The 21,789-nt window shown below is 48.2% G+C and overlaps 1 protein-coding gene and 1 long non-coding RNA gene across 2 annotated transcripts in view; both read right to left on the bottom strand.

Annotated features, from left to right (window-relative positions):
* Positions 1–21,789, bottom strand: part of LOC122923022 — a 93,434-nt gene that overhangs the window by 36,378 nt on the left and 35,267 nt on the right. The window lies entirely within an intron of this gene.
* On the bottom strand, positions 10,102–15,273 carry LOC122923023. Its single transcript, XR_006387227.1, has 3 exons — positions 15,238–15,273; positions 14,318–14,382; positions 10,102–10,211 (listed from the first exon to the last, which is right to left on the bottom strand). It is a non-coding gene; the product is annotated as an uncharacterized LOC122923023 (long non-coding RNA).

Below are 21,789 nucleotides of genomic sequence, written 5' to 3'. Positions count from 1 at the left end.
CTCAAGTTGGAACCTCCTATACAGAAGTTAGTTGTTCTACTTGAGAGTGATAAAAGACACTTGGAAGTTGAGAACTTGATGGAAAATTCCTCAAATTCATGTTCAAGTCCTACCACTAAGAACATAGAATTATAGGCAATTTTTGTGGGAGTGTAGCTGGCCAATTAAGACCTGTCCTAGGTTGCTAATATAGCTTATATGTTTATTTAGCTAGACCTGCCAATAACCTTAATACAGCTCCTATGTTTGTGTGTTAAAGACAAATACAGAGTTATTTACAGTGACTTCATGTTTGGATGTCATATAACTGTTATATATTGTGTTCACAGAAGATGGAGATAATATGCCTTTAAGATTCATTATATGGATGTGAGATAAGCTCAATGACACAGCAGAAACAACAGAAAGCATAGAGTTAAACTGTTGTTGCTGGGCAGGAGTCTTGACCAATCACAGCCAGCCTCACACACAGCAGGAGTTTTGACCAATCACAGCCAGCCTCACGCACAGCCTGTGTGGGAAATTCCCCTAGCAGGAGCTGCTTGAATAATTACACCAGAAAGAGGAGCAGAACAGACACACACTACACTAAGAGCTGTGTTTTATGGAAGTAAGAGGCCAAAATAGTTCCATCAAACCATAAATTCAATTGCAAAATACAAAGTTCACAATCCAAATTCAAATTCCATATTGCAATCCAAATTGCATAAAACCATACCAGATCATACTCAACCAATCTGCAAATAGTTACTGCTAACTGCATACTGCAAATTGTGACCTAATTCAGCAAATGAACTATTAGTTAGACCTCAAATATACTTGAGTACAGATACTTTTCTCTTGAGTACAGATACTCAAGAGAAAAATACATCCACCATTTTTTGTTGAATGACAAGATTGAACAGTTGAACCACCATCTTATGCATACCGCCATTTTGCGATACTTTATTCAACACGTGTTTTGTTGCGGTGGCGACAGTGTTATATGAAGAAAAGTTGAAGGTCATAAAGAAGTTATTTCAAGCATTTGGTGTGCTCTTTAACCACTTCAACCCCGCTAGCTAAAACCCCCTTAATGACCAGGCCACTTTTTACACTTCTGCACTACACTACTTTCACCGTTTATTGCTCGGTCATGCAACTTGGTGGTATTTCATTGCTGCGGACATTTTAACTTTTTTTGTTATTAATCGAAATTTAACAATTTTTTTGCAAAAAAATGACATTTTTCACTTTAAGTTGTAAAATTTTGCAAAAAAACCGACATCCATATATACATTTTTCGCTAAATTTATTGTTCTACATGTCTTTGATTAAAAAAAAATGTTTGGGTAAAAAAAAATAATGGTTTGGGTAAAAGTTATAGCGTTTACAAACTATGGTACAAAAATGTGAATTTCCGCTTTTTGAAACAGCTCTGACTTTCTGAGCACCTGTCATGTTTCCTGAGGTTCTACAATGCCCAGACAGTAGAAAACCCCCACAAATGACCCCATTTCGGAAACTAGACACCCTAAGGTATTCACTGATAAGCATAGTGAGTTCATAGAACTTTTTATTTTTTGTCACAAGTTAGCGGAAAATGATGTTTTATTTTTTATTTTATTTTTTTCTTACAAAGTCTCATATTCCACTAACTTGTGACAAAAAATAAAAAATTCTAGGAACTCGCCATGCCCCTCACGGAATACCCTGAGGTGTCTTCTTCCCAAAATGGGGTCACTTGGGGGGTAGTTATACTGCCCTGGCATTTTAGTGGCCCATACTCTTGAGAAGTAGTTTGCAATCAAAATCTGTAAAAAATGACCGGTGAAATCCGAATGGTGCTCTTTGGAATGTGTGCATCTTTGCCCACCTAGGCTGCAAAAAAGAGTTACACATCTGGTATCACCGTACTCAGGAGAAGTTTGGCAATGTGTTTTGGGGTGTCATTTTACATATACCCATGCTGGGTGAGATAAATATCTTGGTCAAATGCCAACTTTGTATAAAAAAAATGGGAAATGTTGTCTTTTGCCAAGATATTTCTCTCACCCAGCATGGGTATATGTAAAATGACGCCCCAAAACACATTCCCCAACTTCTCCTGAGTACGGCGATACCAGATGTGTGACACTTTTTTGTAGCCTAGGTGGGCAAAGGGGCCTACATTCCAAAGAGCACCTTTAGGATTTCACCAGCCATTTTTTACAGATTTTGATTTCAAACTACTTCTCACGCATATGGGCCCCTAAATTGCCAGGGCAGTATAACTACCCCACAAGTGAACCCATTTTGGAAAGAAGACACCCCAAGATATTCCATGAGGGGCATGGCGAGTTCCTAGAATTTTTTATTTTTTGTCACAAGTTAGTGGAATATGAGACTTTGTAAGAAAAAAAATCATCATTTTCCGCTAACTTGTGACAAAAAATAAAAAATTCTAGGAACTTGCCATGCCCCTCACGGAATACCTTGGGGTGTCTTCTTTCCAAAATGGGGTCACTTGTGGGGTAGTTATACTGCCCTGGCATTCTAGGGGCCCTAATGTGTGGTAAGTAGTTTGAAATCAAAATGTGTAAAAAATGACCTGTGAAATCCGAAAGGTGCTCTTTGGAATGTGTGCCCCTTTGCCCACCTAGGCGGCAAAAAAGTGTCACACATCTGGTATCGCCGTACTCAGGAGAAGTTGGGGAATGTGTTTTGGGGTGTCATTTTACATATACCCATGCTGGGTGAGAGAAATATCTTGGCAAAACACAACTTTTCCCAGCGATACAGCGAGTACAGCGATACCACATGTGTGACACTTTTTTGCAGCCTAGATGCGCAAAGTGGCCCAAATTCCTTTTAGGAGGGCATTTTTAGACATTTGGATCCCAGACTTCTTCTCACGCTTTCGTGGGCAGTATAAATACCCCACATGTGACCCCACTTTGGAAAGAAGACACCCCAAGGTATTCAATGAGGGGCCTGGCGAGTTCATAGAATTTTTTTTTTTTGGCACAAGTTAGCAGAAATTAATTTTTTTTTGTATTTTCTCACAAAGTCTCCCTTTCCGCTAACTTGGGACAAAAATTTCAATCTTTCATGGACTCAATATGCCCCTCACGGAATACCTTGGGGTGTCTTCTTTCCGAAATGGGGTCACATGTGGGGTATTTATACTGCCCTGGCATTTTAGGGAGAAAGCGTGAGAAGAAGTCTGGAATATAAATGTCTAAAAAATTTTATGCATTTGGATTCCGTGAGGGGTATGGTGTGTTCATGTGAGATTTTATTTTTTGACACAAGTTAGTGGAATATGAGACTTTGTAAGAAAAATAAAATAAAAATAAAATATCTATTTCCGCTAACTTGTGCCCAAAAAAATGTCTAAATGGAGCCTTACAGGGGGTGATCAATGACAGGGGGGTGATCAGGGTGTCTGTATGGGGTGATCACCCCCCTGTCATTGATCACCCCCCTGTAAGTCTCCATTCAGACGTCCTTATGTGTTTTGCGGATCCGATCCATGTATCCGTGGATCCGTAAAAATCATACGGACGTCTGAACGGAGCCTGACATGGGGGTGATCAATGACAGGGGGGTGATCAATGACAGGGGGGTGATCAATGACAGGGGGTGATCAGGGAGTGTATATGAGGTGATCACCCCCCCTGTAAGGCTCCATTCAGACGTCCGTATGTGTTTTGCGGATCCGATCCATGGATCCGTAAAATCGTACGGACGTCTGAACGGAGCCTGACATGGGGGTGATCAATGACGGGGGGTGATCAATGACAGGAGGTGATCAGGGAGTGTATATGAGGTGATCACCCCCCCCTGTCATTGATCACCCCCCTGTAAGGCTCCATTCAGACGTCCGTATGTGTTTTGCGGATCCGATCCATGTATCCGTGGATCCGTAAAAATCATACGGACGTCTGAATGGAGCCTTACAGGGGGGTGATCAATGACAGGGGGGTGATTAGGGAATCTTTATGGGTGATTACCCGCCTGTCATTGATCACCCCCCTGTAAGGCTCCATTCAGACGTCCGTATGTGTTTTGCGGATCCGATCCATGTATCCGTGGATCCGTAAAAATCATAAGGACGTCTGAACGGAGCCTGACAGGGGGTGATCAGGGAGTGTATATAAGGTGATCACCCCCCTGTCATTGATCACCCCCCTGTAAGGCTCCATTCAGACGTCCATATGTGTTTTGCGGATCCGATCCATGTATCCATGGATCCGTAAACATCATACGGACGTCTGAATGGAGCCTTACAGGGGGGTGATCAATGACAGGGGGGTGATCAATGACAGGGGGTGATCAGGGAATCTTTATGGGTGATCACCCTCCTGTCATTGATCACCCCCCTATAAGGCTCCATTCAGACGTCCGTATGTGTCTTGCGGATCCATGTATCCGTGGATCCGTAAAAATCATACGGACGTCTGAACGGAGCCTGACAGGGGGGTGATCAATGACAGGGGGGTGATCAATGACAGAGGGGTGTACAGGGAGTCTATATGGGGTGATCAGGGGTTCATAAGGGGTTAATAAGTGACAGGGGGGGGGGTGTAGTGTAGTGGTGTTTTGTGGTACTTTACACAGCTACCTGTTTCCTCTGGTGGTTGATCCAAACAAAAGGGACCACCAGAGGACCAGGTAGCAGGTATATTAGACGCTGTTATCAAAACAGCGTCTAATATACCTGTTAGGGGTTAAAAAAATCGCATCTCCAGCCTGCCAGCGAACGATCGCCGCTGGCAGGCTGGAGATCCTGTCTCTTACCTTCCGTTCCTGTGAACGCGCGCGCCTGTGTACGCGCGTTCACAGGAATTCACGGCTCTCGCGAGATGACGCGTATATGCGTCACTCTGCGCAGAGCTGCCGCCTCCGGACCGCAGATCTGCGTTAGGCGGTCCGGAGGCGGTTAAACTTACTGTTTCCATAGAACGGCGCTAGAGGAATTACAGAGTAAGGCCTCATGCACACGACAGTATTTTTTCACTGTCCGCAAAACGGGGTTCCGTTGGTCCGTGATCTGTGACCGTTTTTTCGTCCGTGGGTCTTCCTTGATTTTTGGAGGATCCACGGACATGAAAAAAAAGTCGTTTTGGTGTCCGCCTGGCCGTGCAGAGCCAAACGGATCCGTTTGACGTTGACACAATATGGTGCAATTGCAAACGGATCCGTCCCCATTGACTTTCAATATAAAGTCTGGAGTCCCTTTTATACCATCGGATCAGAGTTTTCTCCAATCCGATGGTATATTTTAACTTGAAGCGTCCCCATCACCATGGGAACGCCTCTATGTTAGAATATACTGTCGGATATGAGTTACATCGTGAAAACTCATATCCGACAGTATATTCTAACACAGAGGCGTTCCCATGGTGATGGGGACGCTTCTAGTTAGAATATACTACAAACTGTGTACATGACTGCCCCCTGCTGCCTGGCAGCACCCGATCTCTTACAGGGGGCCGTGATCAGCACAATAAACCCCTTAGCACAATTAACCCCTCCCCCGGCCCCCCTCCCTCCCTCTATTGTAATAAGAACATTGGTGGCAGTGTGCGGCCTCCCCCGGCCCCCCTCCCTCCCTCTATTGTAATTAGAACATTGGTGGCAGTGTGCGGCCTCCCCCGGCCCCCCTCCCTCCCTCTATTGTAATAAGAACATTGGTGGAAGTGTGCGGCCTCCCCCGGCCCCCCTCCCTCCCTCTATTGTAATTAGAACATTGGTGGCAGTGTGCGGCCTCCCCCGGCCCCCCCTCCCTCCCTCTATTGTAATTAGAACATTGGTGGCAGTGTGCGGCCTCCCCCGGCCCCCCCTCCCTCACTCTATTGTAATTAGAACATTGGTGGCAGTGTGCGGCCTCCCCCCCCCCCCCACTCCCGATCATTGGTGGCAGCGGAGTTCCGATAGGAGTCAGAGTTTAATCGCTGGGGCTCCGATCGGTAACCATGGCAACCAGGACGCTACTGCAGTCCTGGTTGCCATGGTTACTTAGCAATAGTAGAAGCATCATACTTACCTGCTGGCTGCTGCGATGTCTGTCTCTGACCGGGAGCTCCTCCTACTGGTAAGTGACAGGTCTGTGCGGCGCATTGCTAAATGAACTGTCACTTACCAGTAGGAGGAGCTCCCGGCCGGACACCAATGGCCACCAATGAAATTTAAACTAGGGAGGGAGGGGGGTCTGCCCCCTGCTGCCTGGCAGCCCCGGATCTCTTACAGGGGGCTATGATACGCACAATTAACCCCTTCAGGTGCGGCACCTGAGGGGTTATTTGTACGGATCACAGCCCCTTGTAAGAGATCGGGTGCTGCCAGGCAGCAGGGGGCAGTCATGTACACAGTTCGTTGTATATTCTAACTAGAAGCGTCCCCATCACTATGGGAACGCCTCTGTGTTAGAATATACTGTCGGATCTGAGTTTTCACGAAGTGAAAACTCAGCTCTGAAAAAGTTTTTTTGCAGACGGATCTTCGGATCCGTCTGTATGAAAGTAACCTACGGCCACGGATCACGGACGCGGATGCCAATCTTGTGTGCATCCGTGTTCTTTCACGGACCCATTGACTTGAATGAGTCCGTGAACCGTTGTCCGTCAAAAAAATAGGACAGGTCATATTTTTTTGACGGACAGGATACACGGATCACGGAGGCGGATGACAAATGGTGCATTTTCCGAGTTTTCAACTGACCCATTGAAAGTCAAACGGCCACGGGTGCACACAACGTTGTGTGCATGAGGCCTAATAGACAGTCTGGTTAGACTAAAAGTCAGAGATATCAAAATTCTTCTAATGCCACAGCGCCATGGGCATAGCTATAGGGGGTGCAGAGGTAGCAGTCGCTACCGGGCCCAGGAGCCTGAGGAGGCCCAAAGACCCTTGTGCCACATAAGAAGACACACAACGCACTGAGGGAAGGGGGGCCCAAGCTGAACTCTTGCACCAGGGCCCCTGCACAGCGCAAAAGGCAATTCATAGTGCTGCGCCTGCTACACTGTATGTATGTAGTGAACATGGTTCTGGTTCTGTATTTATGTAGTGAACTTGGTTCTGGAGCTGCATTTGACTTATAGCCTTGGTTCTGGTGCTCTATGTATGTAGTGATCTTGGTTCTAGTGCTGTATTTGTGTGTTAAATGTGCAGCTTTGATCTAATATTATTCATTCAGATCTGAGTTCGGGCCACTCTCACAGATTCGGTCAAAGAAACCGGACAAAAAAGTCCTGTATGCAATAATCTTCTGTCCACTAAAGGAGCAGCATTCTGAGCAAACCCCCGATATGGCCAATGGTGGTTCCTCAGCTCAGGAGTTGGTAAGTCTTGCCCCTCTAATCAGTGTCGGACTGGGGTGCCTTGGGCCCACCAGTGGAATTGATTCTGGGGGCCCACCGTACAGCTACCATAAATGGATAGGGAACGCGCGGTCCCAAATAACGCATTGACTGAACTGTGATTTGTGCCCACTATACAACGGACTGGAACTAAATAGCTTTAAATAATCCTACCATCCCCAATATTGTGCCGCTGTGCTCCCCAATATTATACTGCAGAAACAGATAAACCTCGTGATAATACTAGTACCTCCCATGATAATGCCCCCTTCAATAATTATTGGCACACAGTGCCTTAAAATAACTGTGCCCAGCAAATAGTGCCCCAGACACTAATAGTTTAAACATAACATCCCCCCCAAAAAATTGTGGCAAACTGATAATGTGCCATAGTGCCCCCACAGCAATAGTGCTCCCAAAAGTCCCACCAATAGGAATAATTATCTGCTAGAGCACACATGGTAGTAATAGTGCTCCTACAGTGACCCCAACATGTCCCCAATGTGCCGCAGAAGTAATAATGCTCCCATAGTGCCCATACTAATAATAATGTTCCCCATAGACCCCCAGTAGTAATAAAGTCCACCATAATGCCCCCCAGTAGTAATAATTCTCCTTATAATGTGACAGTACAAAAATGCCCAATTATATTGTGTGCCAGTGCAAAAAAATACAATTTCAATGGCCCCCATTTGATCTAATGTCCCCATAGTGCCCCCAAAATGTGCCAGTATAAAATACCCCTATATAGTGTCCCCAGTAAATGCCCCCATAGTGCTCCTCGCCCCCTTCCTCCTAGTGCCCCCCATAATGTACCAGTATAAAATGCCCCATATATAGTACTCCAGTAGAGGCCCTCAGTGTCCGCCATAATTTGCAAGTATAAAATACCCCTTCTTAGTGCCCCCCCGTAGATGACCCCATGGTTCTCCTCTCCCCCCTTCCCCATAGAATCCACCATGATGTGTCCCAGTATAAAATGCCCCCACACAGAGCCCCAATATAAAATTCCCCTTCTTTGTGGCCTCAGTAGAATCTCCCCCATAGTGCCCCCCATATAAAATACATAGATGCCCCCATAATAATGTGACAGTAAGAAGAGCCCCGATTGTGCCCCAAATAATGTGTCAGTGAAAAGGGCTCCCATAGTGCCCCCTCAATAATGTGCCAGTAAGAAGAGCCCCCATAGATGCCCCACAATAATGTGCCAGTAAGAAGTGCCCCCATAGTTGCCCCCATAGTGCCACCCAATAATGTGCCAGTAAGAAGTTCCCCATAGATGCCCCCCAATAATGTGCCAGTAAGAAGTCCCCCCATAGATGCCCCCAATAATGTTCCAATAAGATGTTCCGCCCATAGATGCCCCCCAATCATGTGCCAGTAAGAAGTGCCCCCCAATAATGTGCCAGTAAGAAGTCCCCTCATAGATGCCCCCCAATTATGTGCCAGTAAGAAGTGCCCCCCCAATCATGTGCCAGTAAAAAGTGTCCCCTACAGCGCTCCTCTCCTGTATTGTACCATATAAAAAAATAAACACATACACTTACCACCATCATGCTGTCAGCGATGCGATGCAGGCCTTTTCCGGCGTGTGTCCTGCGCTGTATGGCTCAGGCGGCGCGATGACGTCATCACACTGCCTGCACCGGTCCTCTGATAGGCTGCAGGCACGAGGCCTGCAGCCTATCAGAGGAACGGGGAAGGGAGATGCCTCTCCCCTGCCCCGCAGCATCCATCTGCATCACTGTCCTGAGGATGGCGATACAGATGACTATGGCGATGAGCGCTTCCACAATGGAAGTTCTCATCTCCCTGTGCCCTGCCGCTACGTCACTGCTTCCTGGTTCGGAGGCCCACCGAGAATTTCCACAGCTCCCCGGTGGGCCAGTCCGAGCCTGCCTCTTATGACCATGTTGTTGTTACAGACTCAGTCATGTACTGTGTCTGGGATTGCACATGTGTGTACGATCCCAACATGAAAACACAACCAGTTGCCGCCTTTTAACGATTAAAAGCCCATTTACCTATACCGCCTTTCAATGGTAGGGGGGGTAAACAATTTAAGGGTGGGCGCTACACATGGGCCAGTGCTGTGTGCTTGTCCCTCAGGCTACAATTTGCCAGCCAGCCCCTGAGACAGGGCAAATAGAAAGGTGGTGAAGTGTGCTGTATGTATCGAGTGATATGAAAACAAGCGTGAAAGAGGCAATTGTGAATGACAAGGATGTTAAATGGAATTCCAAGGAAGAAAAACACTGCAAAAACAATATTTGGCTTATTTTGTGTATTTAGAAAAAAACTCTTGACTTGAAATAAAGGAAGTGGTCCTTTTATTCATCAAAATACAAGTGTAATGCAACATTTCCAATGTTAAATTCCATAAGGTGTATATGATATAAAGTCTGCATCTGATAGATTTCCAGCAGGTTAAGTGTTGCTTGAAAAAATCAAGTAATTAGTGCATTTGGGATTCAGACATCCAGGTTTCCCTGGAGCATATGCACCAAAATTAAGGTGTCTATTAGAGAGCAATTCAAAGGGCCGCCAATGTCCATAAGGGAGAATTTGTGCATCAGCCTCTCCTGACCATGTCATCACAAAGGAAGGTCAGAATCAGTTACTTGTGGTCCGTCTACTCTGCATGCCATACCAAATCCATGCTCAAAGGTAACATGTCAACATGCTCGGTCCCTATACCGCATGTATTGTACCATAATACCGTAAGTATTGAACAGTATCACAAGTTCATAGAAAAATAAAGAGGAGGAGATGATCTCCAGAACATGAAGATCCAAGGGAGAGCTGTACGAGCTGCAATCCTGATCCAAAATAGCATTAATCCCTCAGTCTGGAATTCTTCATTCATGTTGGAGAGTTACCTCGTGCCTGTGAAGATAAAATATAATTAGAATCAAAGAAACACTTTCTCTAAAATTCAACAATAAACTTCTATATATACTGTGAGGCAGTGAAAGGCCTCATGGTTGTTAAGGGAGATATATGGCAGGATTTTCTGTGTCTTCCCCACAATCACCAGGTCTGAAGCAAGACCAGGTGCAGTAATCACCTGGGATTAAAAGTATCCTCAAAGTTAGGCTAAGTCTACACGACGACATTTGTCGCGCGACAGATAGGGCACAACAACACTGCAACATTTGTAGCGCAACATTTTGTTGCACCAATGTTGTGCGACAATTTTTATAATGGCAGTCTATGGTGTCGCACTGCAACATGCAACATCTCAAATGGATTTTCTGCGACTGTTGCATCGCAGTCACAGCATGTTGCATGTTGCAGTGCGACACCATAGACTGCCATTAGAAAAATTGTCGCACGACATTAGTGCAAAAAAATGTTGCGCGACAAATGTCGTCGTGTAGACCTAGCCTAAGAGGCTGGGAGATAGCCCGGAGACTTGGAAGCAGAGGCCTGGGATGGCTGTGAGTGTGGTCTCAGCTGGGCTACGCCGAGGAACCACGAGGCTGGGAGATAGCCTGGAGTTGGGGGACGAAGCGACACCTGGGAGGGTCGCAGGGCCATAGTCAGGCGAACTACTGAGCCTTAATCCCCCACAAGAGACATTGGACTGAAGACAGTGTGTGAACTGTGCTCTGTACAGCCAGGAGGCTGATGAACAATGGGCTGGGAAAGCTGCACCTGAGACAGTGTATGAACTGTGCTCTACATGTGGGTCAGGGAATATGTTATGTATTAGGTAGTGCCTAGACGGGCAGGTGTTTGTTTTGTTTGCTGTGTTTATGCTGGAGGGCCACAATAAAGCACTGTTTAGACATTAAAGCCTTTGTCTGAAAGGAAATCTGTGCTTGAAAACCCGAGAGAAGACGATCCCTTACAATATCTATGTAATCCTAATATTCCAAGCTCATCCTGATGATATACATTACCAGTATATTGTTTCAAATGACCCACTAGACCCAGGAGGTCAAAATATGCAGTTCCAATAGTCAGCGACTATAATTCTTTTCTGGTCATGTTATTAAAATATAACTTTTATTTTTACTTTATTAAACAGACATTGCCACAAAGACATAAAGTGAAAATTGAAAAATACATATGGAGGGCCGAATGTATATGGGGCTTGGGGTATAGTGTCTCTACTTGATCAGTAGGTCAGATGATATTGCTGCATATCCCTCTGACAATGGAGTGCAGGTAGTATAATTGATCTTGTGTCTGTAGTGTCAGCCGACACCAGACACTCTGTAATTTATACTGCACTCTATTAGCTAGTTACCCTGCCTAAAGCGCTATTAGCGTGGTATCTGATGTCTGCCTGGATACTCTTAGTGGCACCGCCACTTGCACTTCAATTTATCGGCACTGCCCCTTTAATGTGATTATGTATACAGCGTCTGCAGTTCGCCGTACATCTATTGGTTTCCTTTCCCTGCCATAATAAAAAAAAAAAAAAGAGAATGCAGCTTCCCCTGGGGGGGCTGTTATTAATGGCACGGGGGGGGGGGGGGGGGCTGTTATTACTGGCACAGGGGGGGGCTGTTATTACTGGCCAAGGGGGGGGGCTGTTATTACTGGCATGGGGGGGGCTATTATTACTGGCACAGGGGGGCGCTGTTATTACTGGCAAAGGGGGGGGGCTGTTATTACTGGCACGGGGGGGCTGTTATTACTGGCACAGGGGGGGCTGTTATTACTGGCACAGGGGGGGCTGTTATTACTGGCACAGGGGGGGGCTGTTATTACTGGCACAGGGGGGCTGTTATTACTGGCACAGGGGGGGCTGTTATTACTGGCACAGGGGGGGCTGTTATTACTGGCACAGGGGGGGCTGTTATTACTGGCACAGGGGGGGCTGTTATTACTGGCACAGGGGGGGCTGTTATTACTGGCACAGTGGGGGGGGGCTGTTATTACTGGCACAGGGGGGGGCTGTTATTACTGCCACAGGGGGGGGCTGTTATTACTGGCACGGGGGGGCTATTATTACTGGCACAGGGGGGCGCTGTTATTACTAGCAAAGGGGGGGGCTGTTATTACTGGCACGGGGGGGGCTGTTATTACTGGCAAAGGGGGGGGCTGTTATTACTGGCACAGGGGGGCTGTTATTACTGGCACAGGGGGGCTGTTATTACTGGCACAGGGGGGCTGTTATTACTGGCACAGGGGGGCTGTTATTACTGGCACAGGGGGGCTGTTATTACTGACACGGGGGGGCTGTTATTACTGGCACAGGGGGGGGGCTGTTATTACTGGCACAGGGGGGGCTGTTATTACTGGCACAGGGGGGGCTGTTATTACTGGCACAGGGGGGGCTGTTATTACTGGCACGGGGGGCTGTTATTACTGGCACATGGGGGGGCTGTTATTACTGGCACATGGGGGGGCTGTTATTACTGGCACATAGGGGGGCTGTTATTGCTGGCACGGGGTGGGCTGTTATTGCTGGCACGGGGTGGGCTGTTATTATTGGCACATGGGGTGGCTGTTATTACTGGCACATGGGGGGGCTGTTATTACTGGCACATGGGGGGGCGGTTATTACTGGCACAGGGGGGGGTTGTTAATACTGGCACATGGGTGGCTGTTAATACTGGCACATGGGGGGCATCTACTAAGGCCACAAAGAAGGGGTATTTTATATGGGCGCTCTTTACAGTACAATTTTATACTGGGACACATTATGGTTTGGTACTATGGGGAAGGGGGGAGAGGAGTACTATGGGGTCATCTAGGGGGGGCACTAAGAAGGGGTGTTTTATACTTGCAAATTATGGGGGACACTGAGGGCATCTACTGGAGCATTTTATACTGGTACATTATGGGGGGCACTAGGAGGAAGGAGGGTGTGGAGCACTATGGGGACATTTACTAGGGGCACTATATAGGGGTGTTTTATACTGGCACATTACACATCAGCTCCGCCGAGCCAAAGTGTTGAAGTGGTCTTTGAGATTCCCAAGGGCCAAGTCAAGTAACTGTAAGTTTTCATGTGAAATATGTTTGTTATACACATATAGCCTACACTGTGTAGTCTGTTCTATAAGCACCATTGTTTTGTGGCGGCGGACAGAAAATAATCTGAAAGTGCCCCTCCCGAGACCAGGCTCTGGATCCGCCACTGCATCTAATTTAGGACCCTCACAATTGAAACTTAGATTGGGGACAGTGTGATTCTAATAGTCTGTAAAGCGCTGCGGAATATAAATGTATTATAATATATAAATAAATCAAAGGGTTTTGTTCTTAATTGTAAAAAGACTTCAATAAAGAATAAATTTAAAAAAGTTCTGCATCTGGGTACTAATAATCTAGATGCAACATATGTCATAGGACAGTGATGGTGAACCTATTAGAGACAGAGCGCCCAAACTGCAACCCAAAAAACACTGATTTATTGCAAAGTCCCAACACAACAATTTAACCTGAATACTGAAAATACCGGCCAAGTTGCTCTGTTGGGGCGTGGCTTAACACAAACCCCAGCATAATGAATGCCCCCATTTGTGCCCCAGAATTGCACTTGGAAATTGCTCTTATTGGATGTACCTGAAGTTACACTTTGCACTTAGTAAAAAAGACTGTTGTACATTTACTTCTGGCCTCATTCTTCAACACTACATTTCCACTGCACTGATCCCCAGGGAGCAACGGCCTGAGGGAGTGCACTGTGACAGACCATTGATCAGGGCCACTATCACTCCCATCCTCTGCACCGGCTCCTCAGGGGCTCGCTGCATATGCGCCAGGCTGCATTTTAGTCTAAGTCTTGCCCTGACATTGCCTTTATATTGTAACACTAGTCTTTTGGCTGAGGTCCTTGAATGGTCTGATATGATGCTTTGATCCCATCCATATTTGTTCAGCCAGGTATATCACAGGTAGATTCCCCTACTGTCCTTAGCTGCTATCATACTATTACATATGAAAACCTAGAATCTAGAAGACATATCTGCAATGTTATTCAATGTACAGAGCTACTAGCCAGTACTGTGTAGTAACTAATGATGACCTACCTTTATATAGGTGAGGTATGGCTTCAGAGAGTCCCCTGGCAGCAGGCGGCTGATCATAAGGATTTCTGGAAAAAAGTATACATTGTGTAAGATAATATCTGCATGTTCTGATGCTATTATCCTGATGTCTTCTTCTAGTCCCGAGCATTTTCATAAGTGGACACCGGACTGCATGAGATTGGTGTGCGACCTGCAGGAGGACATAGTGCAGCCTGGAGTCTACTGACAGCCCATAATGTTTTGTGATTAGTGTTGAGCGAATCGAATCAGAAGTGGGCTTCAAATTTCAGGAAAAATTAGATTTGTCATGAAGCCGAATTTCCTCCCGATTCGTGGTAACGAATCAATTTTCACTGAAATGGTGGTAAAAAAAAAAAAAAAAACATGCCTCATGTCATCCATTTGCTATCACAGCCATCTTGATTGTAAAAACCATGCAAAATCATGCCTGGCCAGCGTGATGTCACCTCTTGAGATTTCGCGTGTTGTTTTCAATAAAGATGGCCGCAACGGCTTTCCACATGAGCAAATGGATAAGGTGATTTTTATTTTTTTATTTTTACCCTTATTAACCTCTGAAAGGCCTAAATTGTAGCCTCAGATGTCGCGATCGGTAATGAATGCGGCATCTAAAGGGGTTCAATGACAGGGAACAGTGCGATCGCTGATTCCTGTGATTCCGCCCCCAACGTACAAAGAAATGCGCTTTGTGAAGAAGTAAATCATCACGAATTAAATTTCTTTGTGAAATTCAGTGAAGCAGCCAAATCAAAGTTGTGATATTCAGGTCCCGGACAGGTAAAACATTGGGGAGTTTGACTTCCCTACAGCCTTGTGTGTGATATCAGTCTCTATCAGAGCCTTTAGGATGACATTAGGGGACACAATTTCTATACATTGGTATTTACTATGACACTTACATATATAGGGTGGAGCATCGAGCATGTCAGCCGTCACTGGTGCAACATTCAGATGTTCCAATGTCTGTAAAAGACAGGATATTGTATTTCATTGAAAATATTATAATATTTATAATTAATAGTAATAATAATATATTTACTTTCAAAGATTGGATTTTCTGTTACAGGACAAGTCAGAAATGGCGCACATGTTATAATACAAGTGTAAACCCAGGAATTTCACTATCATGGCGTAGAGGTTGCAGTCACACACAGGCCCTGGTGTCTGAGAGAGCCCAAAAGTGCCCATGCCATGAAAAACTGCTGCACTATTATGGTGTATGATAGATGCAGGGCTCTGGTATATATTTGGCATCATGGCCTTCGAATTGAAGGGATTATGATGCTTTTACTAAGTGATGAACTATCTTCAGGATAGGGCACCACTACTTGATCGGCAGTGGTCCGATGCCCCAAACTCCTGCCAATTAGTTTGGTTGTAGCTCTGGTGCTGGAAGTTGGCAGAAGAAATACACCGCTCTGTCAACTGTAGAGTAGAGGGTGCTCCCATTGAAGTCAATGGAAATAGTGCTACAGTGACAAGCTCTGTCCACTACAAAGCTGAATGGCAGGGGTGTGGGGTGTCAGACCGCCATCAATCAGCTAGTGATAGCCTATACAGAGGAAAGACCATCGCTTAGTAAAAGGTGGACAACCCTCAGGACCAGGCGATTTCAGTTTTTTATTTTTTTTACTCCCAGCTTTCCCAAAGCCATAACTTTTTAACTTTTCCATTCGCATAGCCGTATGTCACAACCAGACAGCTGAGAAGCTCTGAAAGAAGCCTTTCAGAACCTCCTCCTTGAGTTCTCTTTGTTGTGCTGTTCAGTTCCTCATCTCGTTGGCCTCTCTCAGCTGTCATGTGGTTGGACTGATTGCTTCCCTTTAAATTCCTCCCCATGGTGCATTACTGGGCGGCTTATACTACTTCCTGGAGTGTGTGTGCATGCTGATCTTGTTTTCCAGTCTGCTACAAAGTTAAGTGCTGAACATTTATCTGTTATTTTCTGTTTGCTGGATCCCAGGTGACCCTGACTCCCTCTGTGTCTGGTGTAGGGAGCCGGTGGTCGTGTCCCCTCACTATTGTAGGGTGTTCAGGGGTTATATAGTCGAGGTACGTGGATATGCAACCATCCACCTCTGGGATCTTTGCATAGGCTGAGCAGCCAGGGAAAGTCTCAGGTCTTGTGCAGGGGTCTCCCTTTTGGTTCCTTAGCTTTGGATCCACCCTGTCATATATGCATGTTGCTTTGCCTTGTTTCCTGTACACCGTCCGTGACATTATAAGCCACCAAAACCGTCTCAAGCATGGATCCGGTTTCACTTTTGGCTGAACGCTTCCAGGGTCTTTCATTGGAGGTAGCTGATCTCCGTAAGACTTTTTCTCAGCTTCAAGTGACCGGTTCAGCTTGCGTTCATGGAGTTTGTTCTGAGCCTAAGATCTCGCTCCCGGATACGTTCTCCGGGGGTAGTGAGAATTTTGTGCGTTTTAGAGAGGCTTGCAAACTCAATTTTCGCCTTCTTCCCCATTCCTCTGGTGATGAGGAACGGAGAGTGGGGATCATTATATCGCTGCTCAGGGGTAACGCTCAGTCGTGGGCCTTTTCGCTGCCGGAGGGGGCACGGCCTCTCCGTTCAGTGGATGAATTCTTTTTAGCCCTGGGTCAAATATATGATGATCCGGATCGTATTGCTCTGGCTGAGTCTAGACTACGTCTATTATGCCAGGGTAAACAATCCGCAGAAATATACTGCTCAGAATTTCGGAGATGGGCAGCTGAAACTGGTTGGAATGATGCTGCACTCCGAAGTCAATTTTGCCATGGTCTTTCAGAGGGATTGAAAGATGCATTTGCCTTTCATGAGAGGCCTATTTCTTTGGACTCTGCTATGTCTCAGGCCGTTCGTATTGACAGGCGTCTTAGAGAGAGAGGAGAGATCTCCCCTCCCTGTCATACTCAGTCCCAGGACAGTGCAGCGGTCTCATCCTGTGCACAGGGGTCTCGGTCGCTGTCAGCCCCTTCTGAGCAGGAGCCCATTGTCATGGAACCATGAACCAGACGTACAACAAGAGATAAGTGGAAAATAAGAAGGTTTTATTGAAGAGCAAGCCGTAAGCAAAGTCCGAACGGATGGCTAAACCGAAGCAGGGTCTTGCGGAGACAGAGGTCAGGAACCAGAAGGGTAGTCAGACGAAGCCAGGAACAGGAACCAACGGGGTAGTCAGACGAAGCCGGAATCAGGAACCAACGGGGTAGTCAGACGAAGCCGGAATCAGGAACCAACGGGGTAGTCAGACAAGGCCAGGATCAGGAACCAGAAGCAGCAGCAGTCTTGGAAGCATGTGAACACAGGAGGACCAAGCAAGGAACTGAAGCCACAGACCTCCTATATATATGAGCTGGGCATCCAGCTCCTCCCAGTGGGAAGGAGGAGCCGCAGGGTGGGAGGCTACAAGAAAACCCAGAAACCAAGATGGCCGCCAGCACATGTCAAACGAAGGGAACAGCAAGGAGGTAAGACCATGACAGTACCTCCCCCTCAAGGGCCCCTCCTCCGCGGAGTAAGGAACGGTTTCTGAGGGAAGCGTGCGTGGAAGGCTCGGAGCAAAGCAGGAGCATGGACATCTGCGGAGGGAACCCAGGAACGCTCCTCTGGACCATAACCACGCCAATGGACCAAAAACTGCACCCGGCCGCGGACCAGGCGTGAGTCCAGGATATTGCTCACCTCATACTCCTCACGATTGCCCACTTGGACCGGACGAGGCCGAGGAATCGAGGAAGTGAAACGATTACACACCAGTGGCTTCAACAGGGAGACATGAAACACGTTGGAGATCCGCATGCCAGGAGGAAGCGCAAGGGCATAGGCTACCGGGTTTACCCTGCGAAGCACTCGGAAGGGACCAACAAAGCGAGGCGCCAGCTTGGGAGTGGGCACTCGAAGGTTGAGGTTGCGGGTGGACAACCATACGCGGTCTCCGACCTGGTAGGAAGGAGCGGGCGCTCGTCTGCGATCAGCCTGGAGTTTCTGGCGCTGCGCAGAGACCTCAAGGGACCTCTGGATCTGTACCCAAGAAGCACGTAGGACGGAAAGGTGATCCTCCACAGCCGGAATATCCTGGGAGAGAATACCTCCGGTAACACGGCAGGTTGGAACCCATAATTGGCCATGAAGGGAGACGTCCCAGAGGAAGAGTTCACCTGCCGTGTTCCTGGCAAACTCAGCCCAAGGCAGGAGGTCAACCCAATTGTCTTGGTGATCGGAGACATAGCAACGAAGGAATTGCTCCAAGGCCTGATTGGATCGTTCTGCGGCCCCATTGGACTGAGGGTGGTAGGCCGAGGAGAAAGAGAGATGAATCCCCAACTGGGAGCAAAAGGCGCGCCAGAACCTGGACACAAACTGACTCCCCCGATCCGACACAATCTCCTTGGGCAAACCGTGCAACCGGAAGACCTCCCTGGCAAAAATCGAGGCCAACTCTTGTGCAGAGGGTAACTTCTTGAGAGGAACACAGTGGCACATTTTGGAAAACCGATCCACAATCATGAGAATGACCGTATGGCCTCGGGATGCAGGGAGGTCCACAATGAAATCCATCCCCAGGTGTGACCATGGACGCTCCCCGGTGGCTATGGGTTGCAAAAGGCCCAACGGAAGGTGCCGAGGGGACTTACTCTGGGCACAAACGGAGCATGCCGCTACATATGCGGCGATGTCGGAACGTAGAGAAGGCCACCAGAACAGACGTGAAACCGCCCAGGACAGCTGATTCTTTCCAGGGTGCCCCGCGGCCTTGGAGTTATGGTAGGTTCGCAACAACCGAGTGCGCAACTCCTCAGGCACAAAACATCTGCCGTTGGGTCTCCCAGAGGGAGCACCAGATTGAGCCGCCAAAATCTGCTCACCCAGAGGAGAAGTCAGGCTGGTGCGAATAGCGGCCAGGATCTGATTCGGGGGTATGACCGTAGTCGGAATCGACTCCTCCCCGGACAGCTCGGAGTACTGCCGTGATAAGGCATCCGCTCTGATGTTCTTGGAGCCGGGTAGGTAGGAGACCACGTAATTAAAACGTGACAAGAACAGAGCCCATCTGGCCTGACGTGGTGTCAATCTCTTGGCCTCAGAGAGGTAGGTCAGATTCTTGTGGTCCGTCAGGATGAGAACCGGAACCACCGAGCCCTCGAGCAAGTGCCTCCATTCTTTAAGGGCCTGCACGATGGCCAATAACTCCCTGTCACCAATCTGATAGTTGCACTCCGCGGAAGACAGTTTCCGGGAGTAAAACCCACAAGGAAGCAGAGGACCCTCTGGTGTTCTACGCTGAGACAGGAGGGCGCCTACTCCCGTCTCAGACGCGTCCACCTCGAGGACAAAAGGCAACCCAGGGTTGGGATGCGACAGAATCGGAGCCGACACAAAGGCGGACTTTAGAGCCTCAAAAGCTCGGATGGCCTCGAGCGGCCAGACCTGAGGATTACTGCCCTTCCTGGTCAGATCCGTGAGAGGCTTGGCTAGCATGGAAAAGTCCCTGATGAACTTCCGATAATAATTGGCGAAGCCCAAAAAGCGCTGCAGGGCACGAAGCCCACTGGGCTGGGGCCACTGTAAGACAGCCGAAACCTTCTCAGGATCCATGGAGAACCCCTCAGCGGAAATGATGTAACCTAAGAAGGTTACCTGGGATCGGTGAAATTCGCATTTCTCAAGCTTACCGAACAGCTTGTTCTCTCGTAAGCGTTGCAACACTCGTCTGACATCCAGAATGTGGGCCTCCATGGATGCAGAATATACCAAGATGTCATCCAAATAGACCACCACACACTGCTGCAACAGGTCACGGAAAACATCGTTGATGAATTCCTGGAAGACTGCGGGCGCATTGCACAACCCAAAGGGCATAACCAAGGATTCATAATGACCGGTCCTGGTGTTAAACGCGGTCTTCCACTCATCGCCCGCCTTGATCCTTACCAGGTTATATGCCGCCCTCAGGTCGAGTTTGGTAAAGACCGTGGCCCCTTTGAGGCGATCGAACAGCTCGGAAATCAAGGGTATCGGGTAAGCGTTCTTGATCGTGATGCGATTGAGACCCCTGTAATCGATGCAAGGCCTCAACTCGCCGCCCTTCTTTTTCACAAAGAAAAATCCAGCCCCTGCCGGGGACGAGGATTTGCGAATGTGTCCGCGTGAAAGCGCCTCCCTCACGTACTCCTCCATGGCCTCATTCTCCGCTACCGACAGTGGATAGACTTTGCCACGAGGAGGAACGGCACCGGATTGTAACTCTATGGCACAATCGTATGGGCGGTGCGGAGGTAGGGCAACCGCGCGCACCTTATCGAATACATCCCGGTACTCTTCGTATTCAGGAGGCAACAGAGAGTCCGAGGAAGTACACAGCAACTTGACAGGCCCATGGATGCAACTAGCCCCACACTGCGGTGACCACGAGAGGATCTCGACCGATCTCCAATCGAAAGTCGGATTATGCTTCTGGAGCCAGGGGTACCCCAAGACCACCGAGTAGTGTGGAGACGAAATAACCTGGAGACAGACCGACTCTCTGTGAACGGCACCAATGGCTATCCCCACTGGAAGGGTCTCATGAGTCACGTGTGGCGGCAGAAGGGGTCTGCCGTCTATCGCCTCAAGAGCCAGTGGGGAACCTCGAGGCTGCAGAGGAATGGAATTGGCGGCAACGAACACTCTATCAATGAACAAACCACCAGCACCAGAGTCCACCAACGCCTGGGTCGTCACCGAGCCCCCGACCCAGGAGAGGACAACCGTGATCAGTGGTTTGTCAACACGGGAAACCGGGGACGAGGAGACTCCACCCAAGATCTGCCCCCGACAGGACCTCAGGTGCGAGCGTTCTCCCGGACGGTTCGGACATGCCAACCGAAAATGCCCACCGAGACCACAGTACATGCATCGGCCCTCGCGTCTCCGGAGTACCCTCTCCCCCTCAGACAGGCGAGCAAACCCCCGCTGCATGGGTTCACCCCCAGACAAGTCATCCCCAGGAGGCGTGGGAGGAGAGGGAGGCACGGGTGGGACAGCAAACGTAGGCGCCAATCTGTTAGGAGACCTCCGCAGGCTCTCCTTAAAGGAAGGTCTCTCCCTGAGTCTGGTGTCAATCAAAATCAGGAAAGAAATAAGAGACTCGAGCTCCACTGGTAGGTCCTTAGCTGCAACCTCATCCTTCAAGGCATCCGAGAGACCATGAGAGAAAGCAGCGACCAGAGCCTCATTATTCCAGCCCACCTCTGCTGCCAGGGTACGAAACTCAATGGCGTATTCAGCTACGGATCGTGAACCCTGTCTGATGGACATAAGGAGCTTCGCAGCAGAGGCAGCACGAGCCGGCACATCGAATACCTTCCGAAGAGAAGCAACAAAACCGGAAAACTCGGCAACCACCGGATTGTTGTTCTCCCATAAAGGGCTGGCCCAGGCCAAGGCCTTGTCCGAGAGCAGCGAGATCAAGAAGCCCACCCTTGA

The sequence above is a fragment of the Bufo gargarizans genome, unplaced genomic scaffold, assembly GCF_014858855.1.
Source record: "Bufo gargarizans isolate SCDJY-AF-19 unplaced genomic scaffold, ASM1485885v1 original_scaffold_1160_pilon, whole genome shotgun sequence".
NCBI classification, from domain to species: domain Eukaryota; kingdom Metazoa; phylum Chordata; class Amphibia; order Anura; family Bufonidae; genus Bufo; species Bufo gargarizans.
This window is presented reverse-complemented; position numbering and strand designations above follow the sequence as displayed.